General features: G+C 39.3%; 1 pseudogene; it reads left to right on the top strand.

The window, feature by feature from the left end:
• The first annotated feature begins 5387 nt into the window (after window positions 1-5387).
• LOC103920055 overlaps window positions 5388-17032 on the top strand; it is a 39244-nt pseudogene continuing 27599 nt past the window's right edge.

Here is a 17032-nt window from a genome sequence, read left to right as displayed (position 1 = left end):
GTTGCTTCAGGGACATGCAATAGGTAGGCGCTTCAACCAAACCACAGTAAAACAAACATCCATGTTGTTTTGCAATCCATGAGTCTGCAGACTGAGACCAGAGCTTCTGAGCTGTGCTACTTACTTGTGACACCTAGCTGTGAATTCTGTAGTCCTGCTGGACTCTTGCATCATTGGAAAGATCAGGTCAAGCTGGGGGGTGTTGCGGGGGTGGGGGGGGTGTCAGTTCCTGAATTTGTCTCTTCCCACGCACTGTTGGACAGGAAAGAACATATGTTGTGACTAAAATGGGATTATTCACTTAGCATGGCAGGATCAAATTGCTGTTTTGAAATAACTTTTCCTGTATTAGACATGCTAACATGCAGGAAGGAAGAATTAGCTCATATGAGTACTCAGATCATCCTCCAAGATGCAGGAATGGCACCAGTTTTGACTTCTGTTTTTTTTCCAGTCTTATAGCCTCTCATTCACTTTTGGTCTGATTACCAGAATCAAGTTTGAGAGCTTTGGGCAAGTCCACAGTGTACATGGCCAATCTCTACAATGGCAGAGTTTATGCTAAATAGAGCTCTTAAATATGATCTTATTTTAATATTTTTTTCATTATATTGTTTGAAGTGGAGCCACTCATTCTGCCTTGTGCAGTCTGCCAATTTTTAATCACGAACTGAAATTTGAAATGCTTATTTTATTAGGGAAAAAAATGCCAACATTGAAAATAAGATTATTAATTAAAATTTTAAAAAAACTGATGTTTTAGTTATTTTGCCTCCAAAAATGCAGTCAAATCTTCTGTTCATAAATTTAGAAATGCACATAACTTACTTATTTTGCTTGTTTCTCTAAGAATGTAAGAAGTGGGTTTTTATAATAAAATCTTTACATGATTAAAGACAGAGAGTATCCAGTAAACATGTTATACCCACAGACAAGATGGATATATGTGCTATTTAACCCATATTAACCCATGATGTCAAAACATTTACCAGCTGCCTGCTCTTCCTTTTTGTTCTTCAGTTTAATGGAAATTCCTCCTGCTAAATTCTTTGCTGGGCAGATATTTTCCATTGCACACTTTTCTGCCATTGCTCTTTAAAAGGATTCTTTTTACCAGGGTTTATTGTTATTTAATGATGGGCAAGCCACCCAAAGTTCAAGTCTCAGAATGACCACGTTACTTAATTTTGGCTTCACTCTACTTCCATATTTGAGGTTGAAAGAAAAGACAAGTGAGTAAAGAGCTCAGTTCACTACACTATGGATCACCATGACACTGAAAGCTATATTTTTCCCCTTGACATCCACCACCCATACTTTTCATGCAAATAGACTGCTTTACTGACTTTGCTTGTTGTTTCCTCAGTAAGATACTTGACTAGGTCTATCTCTTCGTCACATTTTCTGCCACACTTAGGTCTACTGCTGTGACTCTATGAATCACATTTCTTCAGTAAAGCTCTAATGATCCTGGCAATTATATGGTAGGTTATACTACTGACAAGGCATATTCATTTAAACATTTTAAATATTTTAAGGCATCTCACAGAACTTTGCTACTGCCTGAAAACCATCACTTGTCTAATGATATAGAGTATATATTTGCATTATAAACACTTTATGTTTTAGCTTACCATGAGAATTTTTCACTCAGGGTTAAGTGCAACCCATTACCTCAGTTTATTGCTATTCTTAACTCAGGATATGTCTAATGGAAGTCACAGAAGTGATATACCCTTAGATTTTCTTATGCAATTTCTGCTCAGTCCTTCCAGACTTTGACAAAGAAATCCCAAACACATCAAAAAGAAAAGCCAAGTGCACAGGTAGTATTTTGTGATTGATGCAGAAGAGAGCGAAAGATTAATTTATAAGAAGCAACATCCATTTTCATGTGAAAGGTACACCTTTATGAAAAAGTGTGATATTTTCAGCTGGATTCAACAGTGCTCACCATGCCAACATACCTGAGCTAGTTCCTAGAGGACTAGGATTTACACCATATAGAATAACCATACCAGGGCATCCTTCTATTCAGGTCTTGTGGGGGGAGAAAAAGAGGCGTCTCAGGGTGGGGTTGACAGCAGCAAGAGGCAGAGGAAGCATCCACTAGGAGGAAAACAACAAGGAAAGCTGTGCATAGATCTGTGTCAGTATGTATGTATGCCAGTATTTCTCTGGGACTTAGCTACACAGGAAGCACCTTGGGACTCACAGTCCAGCATCCTCTCTTGAGGTAAGTCTTTATGTGCTTCGCCCCAAGAAGTTAAACAGAGAGCACTCTTCTCTTTTTAATTTTATATTACATAAATTAATGTATAACTTAATGGATATTAACATGGGATATTGGCAATGAATTTGTGAACCCCCTCACCACCTTGAGGAGATTCTGACTTACAATTCTCATTGTACCAGAGGGTGTCCTTACTATTCTGGTAAGTTGTGCTCTTCTTTCTCCAGCTAAAAGCCTGCTGCTATGCACTGAAGAACTTGAGAAGCTATTGAGTTAAAAAGACAGAATGAGGAGCAGACTGCCCCAGCTTTCCAAAAGGAAGGGTGTTGGTTCTTCCCCAGGACAGGATAAAACCAGAAATAATACTGATTCCCTAGATCAGAAGCCAGATTTTTCACCTGCCAGCTCAATACTTTTAAGCAGCAAACTGAGAGAAGCAGAGTCATATTCCACTGTGTTTCGTTTCTTATTCGCACTGGCCCAGGACCATAGTTATTGGCTCCACTACAACCACACTTCACTGAGAGCAATGAATTGCTTCCCTGTCTGGACTACCTTACGGCTCGGTGATAGGGGCATTACCTGCAAATAAAGGGAGGGGAATTTATCTGACAAGCGAACTGAATCCAGATGTCCAGCATGGAGCAACAACAGCATTCAGTGTCAAAGGTGTGTGGCTCCTTGTCTTTTAGAACAGACCTTCTGTTTCTGTTCCATAAAAACTGTTTTAGAAAATATAAGCCCATATCAACTGATTGGCACTGACAAAAAAGCCTCCGTGTTCTGAATCCTTGAGTGGAGAGCAGAGAGACACAGGTCTGTGCTCGATATTTCTTAGTGGCTAAGTTTAAACAAGCCTTCATTCTGGGTGGAGGCTTTCTGGTTCTTTGAAGTGCCTGATTTCCTCCTATCAGCTATACAAGGCATCAAGGTACTTAGCCTGTTTTAATTGCCTTGACAGGCCCCTACATTTTAGGCTTTGCATCCTTTTTACACACAGAACAAAACCTCAGGGTAAGATACTGACATTAGTGAAAATTTTACAAGAACTAATATTCTTTGGAAATCTAACCAGCTGAATATATCTGCTATAGAACTACACATTATATGGGACTTTAGGGGCAAAATCACCTTCAAAGCGCATTTAGTTTGTGCAGCTTGCAATAAATATAATCCACAATTATGATTCCATTTTTGTCAAACAGACAAGAATAACTTGTCAAAAATATTTCTAAAGACCTTTGCATGATCCTCTCATGTCTATTATGTTCTTGACAACTGAAAGATGTAAGGTATTTAAGTAGACATGGAAATTCAACTAGAAATGAAGAAGATAATTTAGAATTCCAATCACAATTCCCTTTTGGGGGTGGGGGGGGGAATTAAACGTAAATCTGCTGAACTCACAGGTTTTGATTAATTAAAAAAAAAGAGATATGTGTCCTTACTTGCATGATTGATTCAATTGCTTGTTATTGAATAAGTTTCTTTTCTTTTCATGAAGAAGTCTCTTCTTTTTTTTTCATGAATCATGAATGCTCAGCATTCTTGAGCTGTGCTGGAGGCAGTTCACGCTCGTGTAGTAAAATGAGCTGCTAATACCCATTACCAGTATGGTTTGCTCCATTTCTGTTGCTTCCTAACCTGGGGACCTGAGAATCCATCCCTGACTACAGGAGCAGCTCCTCATCCCCCAAGTCTGATCAGATTCAAATGCAGAATTGCATCCCTCAAGAGAATTTGGAGTAATTCTTGCTGCTTCCTCACTTGGAGCCCTATACTGGCCTCATTTCTTGTCAGGAACAGGCTGGTACGCAAAGGTCAGCATGCTCCTGCCTTCTTCTTCATTTTGCTTCTATTTCCCCTGTTAAAAAAAAAAAGAAACCTTTTTCTTCTTTTGAGTTTATGGTGTTACCTGTGTATAAAGCATTTTGTTAAAATAACTAAGAATGAGTAAGTGTTGAACTCTGTGCTGAGGCATGCTTTCTACCTTCCTCAAGCTTGTAAAGAGCAATACTTCAACCAGCTTGTAGTGGTCAGTCATTGTAATGGTGTAAATAGGCATTTTGTACGTGGAATGAGAAATAATGGGCCTACAATTTTAGATCCTATAATGTGGGCAAAGTCCAAAATTCATGGGTAATGATCTCAAGTATAAAGTATATAGCTATCACCCCAAACATGTTACTAGTTAGTCATATTTATGCTCTCACGCAAATAACCCAAATGGTTCATTGTTTTTTTGCGTAATTGTGAAGAGACATTGTTGTCAGACATTGAAAATCTTTTGAAGTCCTCTTTTTCTGTCCAAACAATAAATCAAGATCAGGAAAATAGAAAATACTAAAGTGGGAGAAGATAATCTATGAAAAAAATAAAACCAAATTAAAAGATACTTTACTTGGAAAAGGCAATCTCTAGTTGCTGAAGAAGCTCCCAAATTGATGTCTGCATAATGATTTAAGTTTATTATTGATGGAATTTTTAAAAGTAATTTTCCCAACTTCAGTCTTTTGAAATAGGTTGGGTCATTTTCACAGATATTCCAGATGCAAAGATTGTTACATATCAGCACCTCAGCAGAGGGAAATTGTCCCCAGGCTGCAGAAGTCCTTAGACACAAGTACACCACTCTAATCACAGAGTAGGAAAATTTCATCCAAAAATAAAGTACAAGACAAGGAGTAAAGGAGCAAAGCTGCAGTCCGTGCCATACTGGAAAGGCAACAAAGTAAACTCTGCAACTTAAATCTATATGGGGAAGGCATTAGAAAAGTGAGCATCACCCTAGAGAGGACAACACACTAAATGTGGTCCCCTAGATGAAGTTCTTCTCAACTGGGCTAAAACCCACAAGGCTTGTAGTTCCCCTCTTCTACATTTTTAATGCTTCAGACAGCTGTTCCAGTTGGGAAGACAATGTGAAGATTTAGCTTGGACCAAGTTCTAACTTCCTTTAAATTCTATTCCTTGGAACTTAAATGTATATTTAAATGTTTTGGAACAAATAAATGGAGTCATATCTAAAATTCTCTAGTGACTTGTGGTCTCACTAAAGACGCTTCACAAAATCCTTAACTGACAAATTTTTCTTTTGTGATAGGACAGTTCTCTTTAATATTGAAGGAGTCCTTCAATAAGATTACCACTTGAGATGGCCAAACTCCTGGCCAAACTCAAACACAAAAAGGAACCATACAGAGGGTGGAAGCAAGGCTGGATAACCTGTGAGGAATACAGAGACATTGTCCAAGCATCCAGGGATGAAGTTAGGAAAGCTAAAGCCCAAATGGAATTGAACCTGGCCATGCCATACTGGAACACAGATGTCAAAGGCAACATGAAAGGCTTCTATAAGTACATAGGTGACAAAAGGAAGAATAGGGAAAATGGGGGCCCATTGCCGAATCAGACAGGGGATCTTGTTACACAGGACATGGCTGAGGTACTGGAAGCCTCCTTTGCCTTGGTCTTTACTAGCAAGACCGGCCTTCAGGAATCCCAGGTCCCAGAGACCAGCAGGATGATCTGGAGCAAGGAACATGTACCCTTGGTGGAAGAAGATTATGTCAAGGAATAATTAAGCAAACTGGACACACATAAGTTCATGGGCCCTGATGGAATGTACACAAAAGTGTTGAAGGAGCTGGCAGGTGTCATTTCAAGGTCATTCAGAGAAGTGCTCGAAGACTGGAGGGAAGTAAATGTCACTCCTGTCTCCAAGAAGGGCAAGAAGGGCGATCCCAGGTTGGTCAACCTCATCTTGATCCCTGGGATGGTGATGGAGAAGCTAATCCTGTAAACCATTTCCAGCCACATTAAGGATGAGAAAATCATCAGGAGAAGTCAGCATGGATTCACCAAGGGGAAGTCATGCTTAACCAACTTGATAAACTACTATGATGAAATGACTGGCCAGGTAGATGAAGGGAAAGCAGTGGATATTGTCTACCTGGACTTCAGTAAGGCCTTTGACATTGTCCCCTAGACAATCCTCATAGACAAGCTGTTGATGTATGGGCTGGATGAGCGGACAGTGAGGTGGATTGAAAACTGGCTGAATTACCAGGCCCAGAGGATGTTTAACATCTTTGTTAATGACTGTGCTGATGACAGAGTACTGGGAGAAGTGGCTTATACACCAGACAGTCATCCTGCCACCCAGAGGGACCTCGACAGGCTGGAGAAATGGGCTGAGAGGAATCTCGTGCAGTTCAACAAGGAGAAGGGCAAAGTTCTGCACCTGGGGAGGAACAACCCCTGGCACCAGTACATGCTGGGGAGCACCCAGCTGGAAAGTAGCTTGGCAGAAAAAGACACGGGGGTCCTGGTTGACGACAAAGTTCAACATGAGCCAGCCATGTGCTCTTGCAGTAAAGAAAGGCTAATGGTATCCTGGGATACATTAGGCAAAGTATTGCCAGCAGGTGGAGGGAGGGTATCCTTCCCCTCTACTCAGCACTGGTGAGGCCACAGCTGGAGTGCTATGTCCAGTTTTGGACTCCCCAGTGCAAGAGAGACATGGACATACTGGAGAGAGTCCAGTGAAGGGCCTCAGAGATGTTTAAGTGACAGGAGCAGCTCTCACATGGGGAAATGCTGAGAGACCTGAGACCATTCAGCCTCGAGAAGAGAAGGCTCAGGGGGATCTCATATATATATATATATATAAATACCTGAAAGGAGGGTGCAAAGAGGACGGAGCCAGGCTCTTTTCAGTGGTGTGCAGTGGCAGGACAAGAGGCAATGAGCACAAACAAATACAGGAGGTTCCCTCTGAAGAGCAGGAAACAATTTTTTACTGTGAGGGTGTCCGAGCACTGGCACAGGTTGCCCAGAGAGGTTGTGGAGTTTCCAATCTTGGACATATTCAAAAGCCGTCTGGACATGCTCCTGCACAACTGGCTCTAGGTGGCCCTGCTTGAGCAGGGGGGGTTGGACCAAATGACCTCCAGAGGTCCCTTCTAACCTCAACCATCTGTGACTCTGTGATTCTGTGAAATACTGAAAGAAGGCAAAAATGAATGAACACACAATAATTGTTAGATGGGGGAAGAGAGGATTACGTCTCTCTCTTTTAAAAGACTGCAGTTTTCTCAGCTATTTTAATTACTCGGAATGACTCCAGCAATCCCAAAAAACATAGTATGGCTCCAGTAGTTTCTGCCAGATTGCCAATATTTGAAATTACACTGTTCCTGCATTGCTGAAATACTGCTATGTTCAGCCTTTCAAGAAATTTTCTGGGTGAAGAAAAAAACAGGGATTATCAAGTTATGTATGAAGGCCCTTAGAAATCTCCTTGGCTGTGATAACAACCTATTGCATGTGCAGAGCTGGTCTTACCTAACAGTTATTCACCCATCAGTTCATCTGCATTGGAGTTAAAGTTTGCACTTCTAATATCAGCATTCACAAACCCAGACAATCTAGTAAACAGATCATCACAGGACCATCACCCTCCAGGAGCCAGAACAATAAAAATACAGCCAGAGTCTTCACGTAAAGGCAGGTGAATTTTTTTCACACACACATATGGAGGTATCAGATCGAAGAACTGGAAATCTAGGAACACCACCAGAATATTTCCTGACATTGCACTGATGCTACTGAGTGGTTCATTTGAAAGGAAGAACTCTCTGAGACATTCCAGATTTAAACTGAAGTATTTTGGTTATAAAGGATTGTTTGTGCATTTCTTGACTATGTTTGCGCTAAAAAAATAATCTTTTGAGCCATTTAGAAATTGCACAAGTTTCTGAAAAAAACATTTGATAAGGGAACATTTCCATTGCCAAAGAAGAATAATTTACATGTGGGACTGGGACAACTCCTACAGCTTGCTAGAAACCCCCTGTGTAACAGTAGTCCCTCTTCTTCAAATGAAAAGACCAAGGGACCAAGGCTCAACTCCCAGTGGACGTACACATTTAATTCACTCTAAAATAATATTTAGGTCTTAAGCTGATTAACTTCAGGCATCAGGATTACAGGGGAAACCATTTTCACAGTCCACTCATTGTGGGGAAATGAAGATGCACATGAAGTTGTCCACTCATTACCATGGACATCACTGAAATATTTATATTTGGGTTTCCTTGGTCATTTTTATGTGTCTGTACCTATTGAATTACTACCAGGGCACCACAAGGCCAGTGGCTCCTGTGGGCCAGGGCCACCCATGGGGTCCATCTGGGCAGGGCCTGGCAGCCTGGGCCTGTCCCACTGCCCCGGCCAGGAGCAGGGCAGCGGGGGGCCACCAGGACAGACCAAGCCCCAGGCATCAGGCACCTCCGTGGGGATGGGCAGATGCCAGGCCGGGATGTGGGGTCATGGGTGGGCCTGGCTCTGCAGGGCCCGTGGCCAGGAAGGGCAGGTCCTGGGCCATGGGTGGGGTGGGGGTAGATCCCAGGGGAAGGGGTCAGGGACATTCAGGGCTGGCTGCGCATAAAACTGATGAAGTTAAATGTCACGGCTAGTAAATGAGCTCACTAGTAATGCCCCAGACACACTTCTGCAGTGCCAAGAAAAAACAGGTCAGGATCCATAAAAGCACATTCAGTGCACATTAAAGGCTCCCACAATAGCTTTACTATCCCTAGACTCCCAAACATCATCTGTAGTGCTGCAGCCATTCGGCAGCAAACTGGGCTCTGGAGAGTAGGTCCTTCGCGCTGGTGGGGTGCGCTGTGAAATCAGCATGTCGTGCTCGTCACAGCCCTGCGATCAGAGAGATCTCTTCCTCTGGTGCTGCCTCTGCAGATGCAGTTAATCATTTTCCCCGGCTACTGTTTGTGAGAATGAAGCCAAGGGAAAACTTTACGTTGTTACGGGGGTGACAATTCCTGGCAAAGATGAGTTATAGTACAGTAAAAAGAGCCAAGGAGCTGGTTTATGCACCGTTCTGAACAGTGATGGATATTCTGCACTAAGTTGCATTTAGGAGCTGAAGGGAAAGAAAGCATTTGCCATTTCCTCCTCTTACTCCTTCTTCGTTTGAAAGTCTCTCCAAATTAAACTCATGTATAACTTGCATAAGGTATGTACAGCACCAATGTTATACTGTATAGAAAATCTTACTTTGCATGCATATTTCTTCCATTAGAATTAGTTGAATATTTATTTTTTCTACATTAGCATTTCTTATTTTCAAACTGATTTAAAGCTCCAGAAATATTCAAGCGTGTAGCAAAAGAGGACTTGCACATCTTATTAATACATTACATTTACATTAGTAGAAGGGCTCTGGAGACACAAAACAACATACTTATCTTCACCAGACAGTTGAGTGGGCTGGAGGTCCCTTTTTGGTAGATCTGGCTGTTATGATTCACCTTCTTAAGCCTGTAGCCTACTTTACCCATGTTAATTGTGACAAATTGTACTCACTTAGACCTAGAATTCCCCTTCCCAGTTCTTGCTCTAGAACTGTTTGTCATTGATTTGACAGTATAGCCTTAATTAAAGTCAGACAGTAAGAATGGCACCCAAACAGACTTAGGTATGAATGGGCACGATGAGAGAAAATGCAAAAAAATATGAACTTATTTCTCCCACTTAGCAGGTAGGAAGCTGAAGTGCAGTGATTCAGTGGCTCTATTTTCAACCATATTTTCTACAAAGCACCTCCTCTTTTGAGCACCATCCAAATCAAGTATTCTAACAACCAGCATAACTTTATTCCTCTATAGCAAGGCATCTTCCCCTATTTTGATTTACTGTAGAATTATAAAATGCAGTTGAATCTTGATTACTTGAAACCCAGTGACGCAAAATCATTCCTTATTTGAAACAGATTTCTGTTGCCTGAATACAGCAGTGAACTACTAAATCCCTGTTTACCTGAAGTTATGAAAATACCTAAGGTTACTGATAATTCTAAGTCTAACATAAGAAACACCTAGTAAAATTTAGAATATCAATAATAAAAATACCTAGCAAACTTTTTCCCTAATCCTCTGAAGTAAAGTCATGGGACTTTGTTCCAGCTAACTCTACACTTTGTCACCCACCCACCCACTCTTTGATATGACAGGTGAAAAACTAATAGCTCATATTTAAAAACTTCTTTCTGGCTGGTTATTTTTTGGTGCCACCCACCTTACTTTGTGCTTAACATCAAGAAGAAGAGTGAGTGGACTTTAAAATTTATCCAGCAGGGAGTGAAAAATGTGAGGAAAAGTCTTCTAGAGACTTCAACTTCTTAAAGTAATTTACCTGTCCTTGAACAAACTGACTGTAAACCCTCACTTGGAGATTACATTACACAGATAAATTACCTCACATCACATGCACCCAGGGTTTTTGTCTGGTATATGTTTGTGTATTGGTTTTTCTTTTTTAATAAAATCAATCACTTCTATCTGATTTCAGAAAACTGTAGCAACCCACCTGTGTTGTGAAACAGCTGTACAGTCACAGAGGGGAAGAAAAATGATCAGACAATGTTTTAAGCTACATGCTGGCTCACTTAATTACTATTGATATAAAGAAAAGCATGTTAGTTTTGTCACAAAAATCACAACTTTCTCAAGAAAGGTACTCTATGCTCTTTCATGAGCCTTAAAAAAAAAAGTACAAGTGAAAATAAGGCCACAGTAACAATTATTCCCACAAACACCTGTCAAAATTTTGATGAAAACATGGATTTGAATTTTGCAGCATGAGGCTATTTCCAGTTTTAAAGATTATTTCCTTTTGGGTGTGTTTTAAATTTTTCTTCTTATCTGCTGTAAGTTAAAGGTTGTTGGTTTTCTTTACCATGTTGCCTTAATTTTAAAGCTTATTAAGCTCATTTCTAGCTTTCCAATTTACTTTAATTGAACCTTTCCTAAATTTACAACTGTAGAGTCACTGAAAGAGGATTAAAGAGAAAGGCAGTTGGTGGGTTTGTGTGTTGGTTTTTTCTTTAATTTCACTTTCTTGTTATTCTGATGCAACTGCCCTCCCTTGGGTAGTTGCCTCACAAATATCAGAAAAAGAATATTCCTTTTTCTTTCCCCTCAAGCTCTCAAGAAATTGAATCAGCAAGCCCCAAATAGTTAATAACTTTTTGATATCTCTTTCAATCATTTTAAAAAACCCTCACTTGTCACTGACAGTTTTGCTACTGCTGTCAAAGAAGGCAGACTTGACTAACAATTATTTTTTTATTCTTTATCCAAAGATAAATTTTACTTTCTATTTCTTTCTTAGTCTGTGTTGAGCACACTTTCACTAATTGGGTAGAGAACCCCTAAAGATGATTATTTAATTCCCTAACCGCTAGCAAAATATCTTTACATGTCTTTATATTTGTATCCTCAGTAAGATTATTTTGTGAAAATGGAATGACCAGTATGACAAGAACACATGGAACAGTTTTTGTGACCAAGAGTGCCTGACACTTGCTCACTCAATAGGCAGCCATCAGCAACGAGAACAGTATCACTCTCAACTAATATTTTAATATTTAAGTACCTTATTTAATTTAGTCATCTAGACTACAAGATAAAGAAACTAGTCAACGGGGAGAAGCAGGCACTCCCAGAATTCGATTAATTTAATTTGTTTCAAATGTATTTATTTTGCTTTGATGAATCATGCTTTGGAGGTATATGTAAGAGAGAAAGGCACACTTTCACACAAGTCTAGACAAGCAGATCCCTCGTTTTCAGAGGATTAAGTGTAGATGACATGGACTCTACCTTGCTGATTTGAGCAACTCCTTGAAGCTTTTCCCATGCATCCAGAATCATTATAGGGCCAATCATTGTATGCAGTGACAGATGGACAGGGTGTTTTTTTCTTTCTCTGTAGCAAGTAACATTTTCAACTATTTTCACCTGCTGAATTTTCTCTCACAGCAGTGACCTAGGACAGAGTTTACATCATCAGTCCCTCTTATTGACTTGTGTTTGAAATTTTTGTTATGACATTGTTTCTAAATGTCTACAAATGCAGGGACTTGACCATGATGGCAAAACTAGTCATTTCAAGTTTAAATTTTTTAAATGTATGTGATTTTGAAGGTGATTGAGAATTACAAAAAGGAAAATGTTACAGATCAGTCCTTAGGGACCAAATAAGTGGTCAACCAAATCATGGCATATGCAAAAAATTTCAATTTAAGCCTGCTGGTTTTGTTGGCATTATCTCACCAAAAGTGTGTTTTCATAGATATTTTTTTTTTCTACTGGGGAAGAAGGAAAGGAGAGGAAAAACACAAAACAAGGAAGAGAAAGATAACAATGTTATGGCACATTACGGCCACTATAAGTGGTCACAGTGAAAGAACAGCGACCAGAATCATAGCATACGGGAACCAGAAAGGTGGAATTGTAAAGGGCATTAGAGGTTGCTTAGGGTGAGAGAGAACCTTGAGAAAGAATCAAAGCAGAAGGAAAACAGCCAGAGATGACAAAAAGATGACAATCTTAACATAAAACCATATGTGGGTTCTTGAGTTGGTGGCTGTTACCAAGGCCAGGAGTGAACAAGTGGTAGCAATGGACTTGTGAAGAAAGTAGAAAACATTGAGCTTAGCCATTTTATGTGTGGTGAGTCAGAAGAATTTAGCGGCAGTCAGAATGTGGGAATGCCCAACTCAATTACTGGCTTGAATAAACCTAGTACAGTTGCTGGGGATTGCAGGATTGCACCCATAATCACAGGTTTCGCCATCAGGATTACAGTCTAGAAGCTGCTTCTCCAAATTAGTCTTGCATTTATGCGGTCGTGTTTGTTTTGGCACTGCAATATGCATACAGTGTACTACATATTGCTGCCTTTAAGTCTTTTTAACAAATACATTATTCGTGGCTTTTCTGAAACATTATTCTAATTGAGTCCAATTCTTTGTTAAATTGCACACTTCTTTACTACAAGCATATCTAGCTCTGTGATTTATCCATGCTATAATTGTGTTGATGAGTTGTAAAGGACAATGAAATTCTCATTTTGAAGTATTTGATTTATTCCTTTTATTCCTCTAGGCCTTTCAGTCAGCCAATATGACATTTGTTGTCTATTTTTGTAGCTCCTGCATTTCATATTGATGCTCTGAGATGTCTAAAATTGTTGCATTTTAGAATTCTTACTAAATTAAATCGTATTTCTTGTTGTTCTATGGTAACTGGCAATAGGAAGAATATTGGCCATTCTACTTACAGCTAATGACCAAAAAAGAAAACAAGTTAAAAACATGTATTTAGTACACAACCTGGAGTTCATCTTTAGTCTAAATCTAATCTGTAGTTAATTAATGATGGTGTAGATGCTACTAGAAAAGTAAAATATATATTCAAAACCTGCTAGTATGTTCTTATTTTGTTTTTCCCCAACCATTCTGTTATAAAACATGCTGTTATGGATTTTTTTTTTTTTTAATGGTTAAACTGCATATAACAGCTCATTCCAAAGTAGAATAGTTCTCATTTGTTCTGCTTTGCCATATCTTCACCTTTTCTCCTGCCTTCTCCTGAGACCCTTCTCCTTCCTTGCCTTTGCTCATCATCATGGAATCTTGTTCTGGTCAGTTACACCATTTCATTTAGCTGAATTGACTCCCAGTGAAACCAGGTGAGAAGCAGAAATAGCTCATGGAAGCAGCAGGTAAAATCCAACAAGAGAGAGCAAGAGTAGGTGAGAGCGACAAAAGTGGGACCTGACCATTTTAGTCAAGGTTTGACCAATTTTGCTCCAGTTGTAGTGTGAAAACATGGCCAGACTGCCTTCGCCACCTTCTTCCTGGTTTCATAGTGTATATTCTTCAGGATCTTCTGCACCAATATCCTATTGTGCATAAATAACCAAATATTTAGAAAACTGGGGTACGTACAGGCAAGGCATCGTTTGGCCAGGGGAGGTCTGGTAAAGGATGTCATATTTCAGTTAATGTTAACTAATGTATTCAAAATTATTTATGCAAGTATTTACACTGAGATCACTAGCTGAGAATATCAATACTGCTGGAATCAGGAATTTAGGAGACCTAGTTACAAGTCTCTTCTTTTGTACCATCCAAGGTAAGTGCCTTAACCACAGATATCTTCCTTTTTAAAGATGTCAGAAGATCGCAGGTTTGTCCGATTAGGGAAGGAGAATGGAATAAAAATATCAGAAAGACTTAGTGAAAAAAAAAAAACAAAACCACCCTACTTTTCTCTATTAATAACACCTACAGTACTCATAGTTTATGCCTCGACATCCCAGGTCTTGTGGGTAAAGTTTTCAAGAGCATTCATACATTCATAAACTATGACTTAAGCACTGTAAAAAATATAAATTCTAAGAGCTGACTGAAAGGGTCTTTAAGCTGTTACTGCTGTTTTCAATAACTCTAGAAAAACTGGAATAATTTTAGAAACTGGAAGAAATTTAATGTTGCACCAGTATTTAAAAGGGATAAACAAGATGACCTGCCTAAAGATATTCTGTCAGCCTGATCTTGACCCTAAACAGAACAGTAGAACAGATGATGAAAGATTACATCAATAAATAATAATATATTATTAGTGCCACTCAAACTAGTCTTCTGGAAAATAGATTCTGGCAAGCTAACATGATTTTTTTTCTGGTGGGATTACAAGTTGAGTTGACAAAGGTAGTAATATTAGTGTATATAACCAAAGCTCAGTCAAACCTTTGACCGTGCATCTCAGGACATTTTGATTAAAAATACAGGATGCTACAAAGTTAACACAGTGAACAATACATATATTTTCTATTAACTGACAGATGTCAGAGAAATCATCATCAAGCAGGTGTGCTTTTAATGTGATCCCATAGGTAACGCATTGGTAATATATTTTAATGAGTTTTTATGAATGACCTGGAAGATAACATAAAAACGTCTTTAACAAAGTTTGCAGTTATCAGGATGTGTTAGAGCTTGGCAAATAATAAAGAAGAAATGTTACTGACAAAGGGCAATCTTGATTGCTTGATAAGCTAGAAGCTTGCAAATACTATGTGTTTTGATTTGAACAAGCAAAAAAAATATTGAAAGAGAGAGAGAGACTAAAGAATAAAAGACACAAATTATACTAACAGGAGAGGACATGCTAACACAGGAAACTAATTCTGGGAAGATCCATGGTGATGATCTTGCTCTGAACCGATCTGAGCTTCACGTGCGATCCTGTGTTTCAAAAGCCTAACAGGACCTTTGAATTTAGTAACAAGGGGGTACTGAGCAAGTGCAAAGGGTCAATAACACTTACGTATTTGTCCCAACATAAACATTACTGGAATACTCAAGTAAATTCCTGTGCCTGCAGTTCAAGAAGGATTGATATTTGGAAAGAGTTCAGAGAAGGTTTGTGAGAATAATTAGATTATAAAAAACCATGACTCATAGCAAAAAAAATCCAGGCAGCCTAATCACTTTATCAAAGACAAAATGAAGGTATGAGGTGATCTTAGTCTACATATACCTATGTGAGGAACGAATAAATAAAAAGGGCTTATTGTAAAGGTCATGAGCTACCTGCAGTAATATCTAATTCAGGCTAGCCCAATGTCCTGTGTCACCAGTCAAGGTAGTTAACTACACTGGTCCTTTCTGAACATGTAATCTATGACTCATGAACAACTACTTATTTCAAACCAAGCAGAATTACAAGTTGGATTTGAATAATTTGAAGTAAGGTTACATATGGTTATATTGTTGAGACAGACTTCTGTAAGAGGTAGTATCTTAAAAGATTTGTCTTGACTGAGATAGGACCTACCAAGCAGGTTTTTTTTATGAAAATTGAAAGATTTGTTAGACTATAGGAATAATAAGGCTTAGTTATGGATGACATACCTCAAATATATAGTGCAAAGGACTAACATTTTTTTTAGGAAGCAGAAGAAAATCTATGAAAGAGATACAGTGTTCTTTTCTGGTTTTTAATCAAACTGACTTTTTTTTTCAGTTAAGGTCCAATACTTAATTATTCAAGATAATTAGGAACGAGAAAAGCAGTTCAGCTAGAATATGAAGTGAACCACCCCTGTCCCAAATTCCAACCAAACATGGATGACCATGTGAAGAATTAGGTTAGGGCAAATGCTCCCTTAGTTTAAAGAGAACAAGTAATTCATATTCTTAGCTCTGCTCTGAAAAAATAGAGTAAAAATAACAGTCACAGCTGCTGCCTGAACTACAAGTGCAGCTGCATGCAGATATACAGACGCAGCTTCAGAGAGAAATGCAGCATCACTTCTGCAACAACAGACAAATGGCTAGTCATACTACTCAATAAGCTGCAATCGCTGTGCCAAAGAGGATGCAAACTGATGTTCAGAATGTTGCAGTGCACAGAAGGGAACAACGGGAGGAAGGACAATATCATCATCAATTCTTGCTCAGTTATAGGACGTCGCTTAACAACTTATCTGTCTTAGCATGCTTTGCTTTATGGATAGAAAAGCTACATTCTGTTCTTTCAACTGCCTGACCTGTATGAGTGGAGAACCAGTCAGAGATGTCTGCAGAAGGAAGTGCCACACCATGAAGAATTGATGATGAGTCTGGGCTCTCATTTAGGTGGGGAGAGGCAAAAGGAAGAAGCAGCTGATAAGCATTCAAACTTTTGAATGCCTTATGCAAGCTCCTCTGGTCTGGAAGCAAGACTGGAAAGAACTCAAACAGGATTTCTTGAAAGATTTCCAGAAGCACTTGGTTTTGGCTGGGTCAGTAGTACAGCAAGAATAGCCTTTCTGAGATATTTTGGTATTGCTGTTTCCTGTTTCAGACACAAACAGAACATTTGGTGTTTTTCTCTCCTCTCCTCTCCTCTCCTCTCCTCTCCTCTCCTCTCCTCTCCTCTC

This window comes from Pygoscelis adeliae, unplaced genomic scaffold (genome assembly GCF_000699105.1).
Source record: "Pygoscelis adeliae isolate BGI_AS28 unplaced genomic scaffold, ASM69910v1 Scaffold113, whole genome shotgun sequence".
Taxonomy (NCBI): Eukaryota; Metazoa; Chordata; class Aves; order Sphenisciformes; family Spheniscidae; genus Pygoscelis; species Pygoscelis adeliae.
The sequence above is the reverse complement of the archived record's forward strand: the minus strand, read 5'-3'. Positions and strand labels throughout refer to the sequence as shown.